This window comes from Parus major, unplaced genomic scaffold, assembly GCF_001522545.3.
Source record: "Parus major isolate Abel unplaced genomic scaffold, Parus_major1.1 Scaffold637, whole genome shotgun sequence".
Taxonomy (NCBI): Eukaryota; Metazoa; Chordata; class Aves; order Passeriformes; family Paridae; genus Parus; species Parus major.
In genome coordinates this window covers 1,485-9,352 of record NW_015379522.1, presented here as the reverse complement: position 1 = coordinate 9,352, position 7,868 = coordinate 1,485, and the positions used below count along the sequence as shown (strand labels likewise).

The following is a 7,868-nucleotide window of genomic DNA, read 5'->3' as shown; positions in this document are numbered from 1 at the left end:
TGGGGAATGTCCCAGTGCAGTTCCTGGAGTGAGTGGGGGGGACCCAGTGCCAAAGCTGAGTGCAGAGGAGAGGACCCAGTGCAGCAAGAGGGGATGGCCTTGGGCTTGGGCTGGTGTCCCCGAGGCAGCTAGCTCAAAACTGCCAAATAAATTTGGCCATATCAGACCCCCAAATTCAACCAGCCTAGAAATAAAACAAATCCCTGGAATGGGGCAGGGATGGGTTGGATTCAGATGCAAGCAGGGACCTGAGCCAGTGATGTTAAATCCGGAAAACAGACACAGCACTGGTCAGGGAGCTGGGTGGTGCTAAAACCTTGGCCAATCAATTGTCTAGACCTGGGAGTTTTGAACCAACTATCTAAGGAGGTTACAAACAACAAAACACGTTGTTTGTCTGATGATCAAGAGAGTACTCACGTTATGATTTCCGTCTTCAACCCATGACCGCACATATCACCTGATGACCCTGATGTGAGGACACAGCCAGCCAGCCAGGTGAGCAAGGGGAGACATAACAGCCCAATAGGGTGTATAAAAATATGGCGAGCTGGAAGAGCCTCCAAAGACAGTGTGAAGAGCTGACCAAAACTGGCATGAATAGCTGACCAATAATCCAGATTCCCCTTGATATATATTATTTCGAAATAGAAAAAGGCACCAAAGAAATGTGAGGATATCTTTCACTCAAAGAAAAACTCATTGTCAAGGTATGGATTCTCCTTTTACCTAAACTGGGAGTAAAGTATATACAGCAGGCCTTCTTAGCCTTGCTAGCACATTGCTAGCCTTGCTAGCGTGGTCTTGGAACCACGGATTGAACATTATAAAGCTTTGGGAAATAGTTTCAGGCTTTCTGGGTAGGTCCAGCATAACAAATGAATGGCAATAGAAATGTTGCTAGGCCCTGTTTTCTGCTGAAACTCCTGCCAAGGACACAGAGCGAGGCAGAGTGGCGAGTGAAAAAGCAAGGGGGCAGCGGCCGTTATTGACTGGAGCTCCTCCACCAGAGTGGCTGTGACTGCATTGTGGGCGAGTTCACCCATGCAGCGACCTCCCAAGCCGCTACCACAAGGTGCATCCACCAAATGCCCGGGGCCCCCCAAGCCCCAGCTACAGGAATCATCTTTAGGCTCCGTAACCCGTAATGCAGCCCAGAGACTGCCTGCCAAGAGAACCCCAGCATGGATGATAGCACATGGAGCGGGAGTCACTCATCCAAGATGTTATAAAAGAGGCTGGAGACTTTTTGATATAAATTCGAGTCAGGCTCGTTTATTAAAACTGAGCTGCAGCCAAAAGAGGACACAGGGTAATCCTGTGTGCCCCACGCTACAAACCGGGATAGCAACAATCTATAGAAATGGGTTCCCCAACAGAAAAAGCCCCTGATAACACTCAGCATTCTGATTTATACCCTCCCTTAGTCCTGGATTGGTCTGTTTTGGATCCTCTCCAGGATTGGTCACTTTCTTGGGCTCTGATTGGTTTATAGCATTGTTCATCCTGATCCAATCATTTTTCCAGCGCATTGAATGATTGGTGGACTCTTCTTCCAATTATTACTCACGGTGCTGACAGCATCTTCATTACTTCATGTACTTGAATGCTCTATTCCAGGCCCCCATAAGCCCCCCCTTATATTTCTTACCAATCCCCATTCTATCCACCCGACCCCAATCCAGTCTCAACCCCAAATATTCCAAAGTCCTTAACAATTCTAGTCATCTTAACATCTTTATACCATAATTAAACACAGTTAACTTTTATCCCTTATAACTTTGTAATTCATAACATCAATTAACACTCTAGTAATAACAACTTTAATTAACTTGCCAAGTTCAACAAAAAGATCACTTATAACAATTCCCCCCTCTAGAACTTTGATCAGGCTTTTAGCCCACATCAACAGTCTATTACACAGTCTCTTCATAATCCTGATAAAATTTTCACAGCTTCTGGTAGTTTTCACATATTTCTTTCACCGCTTCTGAGCTTTGGTCTTCTTCTTGACTTTCAATTTTCATCACCCAGAGGTTCTCAATTCTTTCATGAGTTAGCTTCTTTTGTAAGCTCAGTTCAAGGGAGGTTTGGACAGCATTCGTTACATGACGCAGCGCAGGGTCGATGGTAGGGTGCCGCAACCTTCCCAGAAGTGTCTCCAGGAAAGCCACTTCGGGCAGCGCCACACACCCACGCAGACACTCACACAGCCAGATAGATGTAGTTGGAGTCAATGGCAAGGAGTCGAAAGGGGCCTTTGTATGGGTTCCACAAGGAAAGTTTATTTATTCTGAGTCGTGAAGGGTCCAGGAACAAAGAGCCCAGAACAGGGCTGTGCAACATGTTTTGTACTGGGGGCGGAGAGCAACTGGGACCAATGAGGTTAGGGCCAGAGGGTGGTACAGAGGAGGGTCCAGGGTGTTAGAGCAAATCAGTTCGAGGTAGGGGAGGGATTAGAGAACTCGGACCAATGGGGATCCAAGAACGAGAGAAGGTTCTAGAGATAGGGGAAGGCCCAAGGAATGGAGGCAGGATAGAGACCACGAAGGGGGAGGGAAAAGGGGCTGGCCAGCAGGCCAGGGGGAAGGGTAGAACTGGGGTACATGTATCATCAACAGGGAGACATCATAGGAGAGGCCTCAACCATTAAATCATAGTGGCCTCCCTCCAAGGGGATTTAGCACTCTTCTCGATAGAGGGCTCACAAATCCCCACAGTTACAGTTCGATTCATGCAAGGAATTAAGACAGGGAAGAAAAACAATACTTATTAGTGCTCCTCCAGCAATTACCAACTATTTCTTCCACCCCTCCCCACTGAACAAATTGTCTGACCACTTCATTTTGATCAAGGGTGTCTGTCCACCTTTCAGCTGGTACATGGGCTAATTTTCTTATATTAGAAGTGATGTTTGTAATTACTTCGCTCTGATCATCTATTTCAATTCAACACTCAGAAGAATTAAATTTCCCACACACACCACCCTCTTTGGCTAAGAGAGGTGCTAACAGTGCTAACCTGTTCTGATATATCATCGCTCTTATTTGGTGAGACTGGGCTGAGAGTAAATTGATGGCCAAAGATGATTGGTTTAAAATAATTTCTACTAATGCTTGTAGACGGATGATGTGATTTAGCATATATATAGGGGTTCTGCATCCCCATGACCCATCATGAGCCCATGTAGCAGGGCCATATGTAGCTATTATCCTCTCAGGAGGCCGCTCATCTTCTCCCCACTTTTGCATATCCCCGATTAAAATCTCTCTTTTTCCTTCTTAACTCATTGTAAAGTGGGATCCCTAAATGCTGCTTTTCTATTCTGGGGAGCAAGAAAAAGGAAGGTTTAATGATCCTCAGGGTGCATCTCCCTGCCCAGTCTTTAGGAAACATTAAATAAGCTGACTTCCCACATAATCAGAAGAGACTTTTTGGGGGCTTTCCAGTATGTGTCTGTTTTTACTGAAGTTATACCACTTTTATTCCAAAACTTGGAGATTCGTGGCTCATCTAGAAAGGGGTTTTCTTCTTTAGTAATACATTCATATAATTTTTCCCTTTTTACCAGCCCACGACCTGTTTTTCACTTCCTAGCCCAATGTAAGTGTGGTGCCTTTGGAATCCACCAGTAGTTGGTATAATTTGTTACCAGATATCTTTTACATGTGGGAGAGTGAAGCTCTCCCACGTACACTGTATACCTTGGGCCTCTTTGCCACAAGCATTCTTCCCCAATCACCTTGGATCTCAAACTCATAAGGTTTCTTCTTATGGTCTGTTATCTAGTCCTGGCTCTTCTTTGTCTAATAGCTTTAAAATCTCCTGCGGGTTTAAAGGTATTCCTTCCTACGGCCATATTTCTGCCATCTTCATATCACCACAAATCCAACAATTTGTTACATTAAATTCTCAACTGATTTTCTCAACTAAATCCAGAAACAAATTTTTACCTCCTACCAATTGGATTTCAGGAGACCTCTTAACCACCCCTTGTATTTCTTCCTCTTTAATTAGATGAGGCTCATAAATTTGTTGATTCCCTCCCAGGTTTGCCTGGTTTTATTCTGAACATATCCATTTTTCTTTCATAGGGCATTCTCTCAGTAGTTTCTGTTTAAAATTTCCTACATTTTCAAGTTGCCAATAAGTTTTCCAATCCTCTGTACAAATTACTGACTGCGAAGAGTTGACACAGTAGGGGCTTGGGTTTGTATGCACTCTGAGGATGGCTGATCGAGTATCCCATGCATATAATGGGTAGTAGCACCTATTGCAAGGGGCAGCCTCTCCCATCGAGGTGTTCATCATTAGGAGGGCTAGAATCCATGGGAGTCTTGTATAGGGCACTCTGTCATTCTTGTTCAGAGAACTCATGTCTCTTGTTCAGGACGTGTTTCCCTACCCAGTCTTGCCTCCTCTTCTCCTTGCCCTGGACTGGTGTTCTTACCAGCTACCTGGTTGCAGGGGTTCGAGCTTCCCTCTGTGTCAACTGGTTTAGTCTCCTGTTTCCCTTTTTGGGGTCAAATTTGCTAAACACCTGGGAGAATGCTCTACTTCTTGAACTCAGAATCTGCAAAAGAAACACCAGAAGTTCAGTTTTCACCAAGATACACAATTTAACTAAGTATTCAATGTCCATTACAACTCACAAACTTTAACTGAGTATTTAGCTTTCATTAGAGCTCGCAACCTTTAAATAACTTTTTCCCAATACTATCGTTATAAGTTCCATCTTTTTATCTGTCCCTTTCAGGTCAGTCACCTGGGGTAAGAAACTCAACTGGGGCAGAAACACGCCCTTTTACTCTTGAAATATGAGTCCATCCTTTCTCTTGGGTATTAATTGCTGTTTCCATTGTCAGAAGGACCTGTAAAGGGCCCTCCCACTTTGGAGTCAACAGCTGTTCTTTCCATGTTCTAATTAATACCCAGTCCCCAGGCCGAAATTTATTATGGCTATATCCCGGACGAGCCCCCAGAAAACTGTTATAACCAAGGCTCAAGACTTTTTGATGTAAATTCAAGTCAGGCTCGTTTATTAAAACTGAGCTGCAGCCAAAAGAGGACACAGGCTAATCCTGTGTGCCCCACGCTACAAACCAGGATAGCAACAAAGTATACAAACGGGTTCCCCAACAGAAAAAGCCCCTGATAACACTCAGCATTCTGATTTTTACCCTTCCTTAGTCCTGGATTGGTCCATTTTGGATCCTCTCTGGGACTGGTTGCTTTCTCAGGGTCTGACTGGTCTATAGCAGCGTTCATCCTGGTCCAATTATTTGTCCAGGGCGTCAAATGATTGGTGGACTCTTCTTCCAATCATTACTCATGGTGCTGACAACATCTTCATTACTTCATGTTTCTAAATGTTCTATTCCAGGCCCCCATAAAGCTCCCTTATATTTCTTACCAATCCCCCATTCTGTCCACCCGACCCCAATCCAGTCTCAACCCCAAATACTCAAAGTCCTTAACAATCCTAGTCATCTTAACATCTTTACACCATAATTAAACATAGTTAACTTTTATCCCTTATAACTTTGTAATTCATAACATCAATTAACACTCTAGTAACAATAACTTTAATTAACCTCACAAGTTCAACAAAAAGATCACTTATAACACTGCCTCACCACTGGGGCCGTGGAGGGACCCAGCTCCACCTCCATGGGAGCTGGGCAGGGACCTATTCCCCCCTGCTCTGGGGGGCAAAGGCGTGATACCCCTTTCCCTGCCCCCCCACGGGAGCAGGGGGTAGAGCTATCCCTCCCACCTCCCCCCTCCCTGTGGGGACATGGGGCAGGGTTACCACATTTAGAGGTGGGGTTGCAGGGTGGTGTCATGCAGGGCGAAGGTATGGTAGAGGGAAGGGGAATGTGTGAGGGAAGGGAGAGGTTATGGGAGGAGTAGGGGTTATGGATGGAGACAGGCGGGTGGAAGAGGTTATGGGAAGGGGGAGGGAAATACAGTGGTGGTTTCCCCTCATGGTTATCTGGCACATGGCCAGCATCATTTTGGATCCCAGCCACGTCGGGATAGGAGGGGTTCATTGCCTTTAACAGTTGGGATATGAGGGTACAGAGAAAGCCCTCTAATAGCTTGCACAGCACTATCAGAGATGGGGGGGCTGAATGAGACACATGGAACCAGGAATGGGATTGTCAAGGTGCATTTCCTGAGTTTCTGGATCTTTTCTATGCGTCTTCTTCAGCTCAGGAGCAGAGGGTTCAGGGTTAGGGGGAACCAATGGAAACTGCAGTGGCTGTTCTTTTATTTCTTTCTCTCTGTTAATCAATTATTTTTGAATTATAAGAAAAAACGGGAGATACTTTGAAGCAAATTTGTCTCCTCCCTCCACTTTAAGTGTTAAGAAATTGCTGATTCTATCCCATGCAGGGACAGAATCTACATCTAGCATGTCAAGCTGTGGAGTGTTATGGGACAGCCATGAGATAAAATGTTTCAACTTTTTTCAAGCAATCTTAACATCTGTGGAATTTTAAAACTCTTGTAATTTGGATTCTAAATTTGGTTGGGGTGTAGATAGCTTTGATCCCATTTTTTTTGTTGTTGTTAAAAGCTGTTAGCACAAAATCATTTTAGTTTTGTTTCTTCTTTACACAGCAAAAGGAGCAAAGCCATCCATGATAGGCTTTACTCAGCTCTCCCCCCACCCCACTCACTGGGGTAAGACAAACTGCTCAGCCGAGCGGCAGCGGTTCTTGCCAAGCAACTAAAAACACATGGCTGGGATCTGAGGGAGAGGAAGTCAAGCCACTCGCCCACACCGCAGCCCAGGGCCACCCTCCCACTGCAGCCACCAGCTCTGCAGCAGCGGTGCTGCCTGCCACCGCCTGCAGCACTGGCCACAGCCCCAGATGGGTCCTGTCGCTCTGCCGCTGGCCGGCCCATGCACACCACTGCCTGCGGATCCACACCCTCTGCCACCGTTTAAGGGGGCCCTTCTCCCCCCACCGCTCGCTGTCTCAGGCGGCGGTCGGAACCGGCCCCGCCACCGCACGAGGCCACTGCGGCTTGCAGGGGACCACACCCGGATCCTCCACGCCTCTCCACTGGAACGGGAACGTGATCAGCAGCGGCACCGGTGGCGGGTGGGGAGTGGGTGGGACACACGGCTCGGCACGTTCTGCGACCACCGGTTCGAAACCCGCGATGTTGACTTACCCGTTTGCAATGCAAGAAAATCTCCTCTGCTCTGGATCCGATCTTCTGACAATTCAAAAGGCTATCGAGTCCTTCCTCAAGACCACAGCCGCCAAAAACAGTGTGTATCTCCCAGGGTAACTGATTACATCCAACAGACTTGTTTGAACCCCACTAATGGAGTTCCAGTTGCTTGTTGGGAGTTCTAAAACTCCTCTCACTGGGGCACCAATCTGCTATATTTTATGTATGTTCTCTGCCTCTCTATAGCCACTGTCCACCCTCCTGGAGCCAGGGAGGTGAGAAGATATTATACCATTGCCCAGAGGTTCTCTCGTTTGCTGAGATGGTATTCCAGCTTTACTCTGGTGATCGCACGGGGAAAGAGAAAGAAAGTTGATAACACACTCTTTTTTAAAGTCAGGGGAAGAGGAAGGGTTACATTCTTAAAACCAATAAAGAAAACTGGGGAGGAAGAGATAAGAGGGGAGAAGTTGACATTCTATATTTCAGGGGTACATCTTGGATTATACTGTTTTTCTAAATGCATTACAACATGCTGCCACACCCCATCTCCCAGACCCTCACCCAGTGTTTACCAGACAGCAGGGTCAGCACAAAAGAAACAGGCACCAACTTAAGGAAGAGGTGTCATTTACTATAACACAAAACTGCCAAGAATCACAAAAGGGTGAGCTCAG

At 46.2% G+C, this 7,868-nt stretch overlaps 1 long non-coding RNA gene across 1 annotated transcript; it reads right to left on the bottom strand.

Moving 5' to 3' along the window:
• Positions 1–1,246: 1,246 nt before the first annotated feature.
• Positions 1,247–7,862, bottom strand: LOC117243819. Its single transcript, XR_004495728.1, has 2 exons — positions 5,181–7,862; positions 1,247–4,573 (listed from the first exon to the last, which is right to left on the bottom strand). It is a non-coding gene; the product is annotated as an uncharacterized LOC117243819 (long non-coding RNA).
• Between the last annotated feature and the right edge of the window lie 6 nt (positions 7,863–7,868).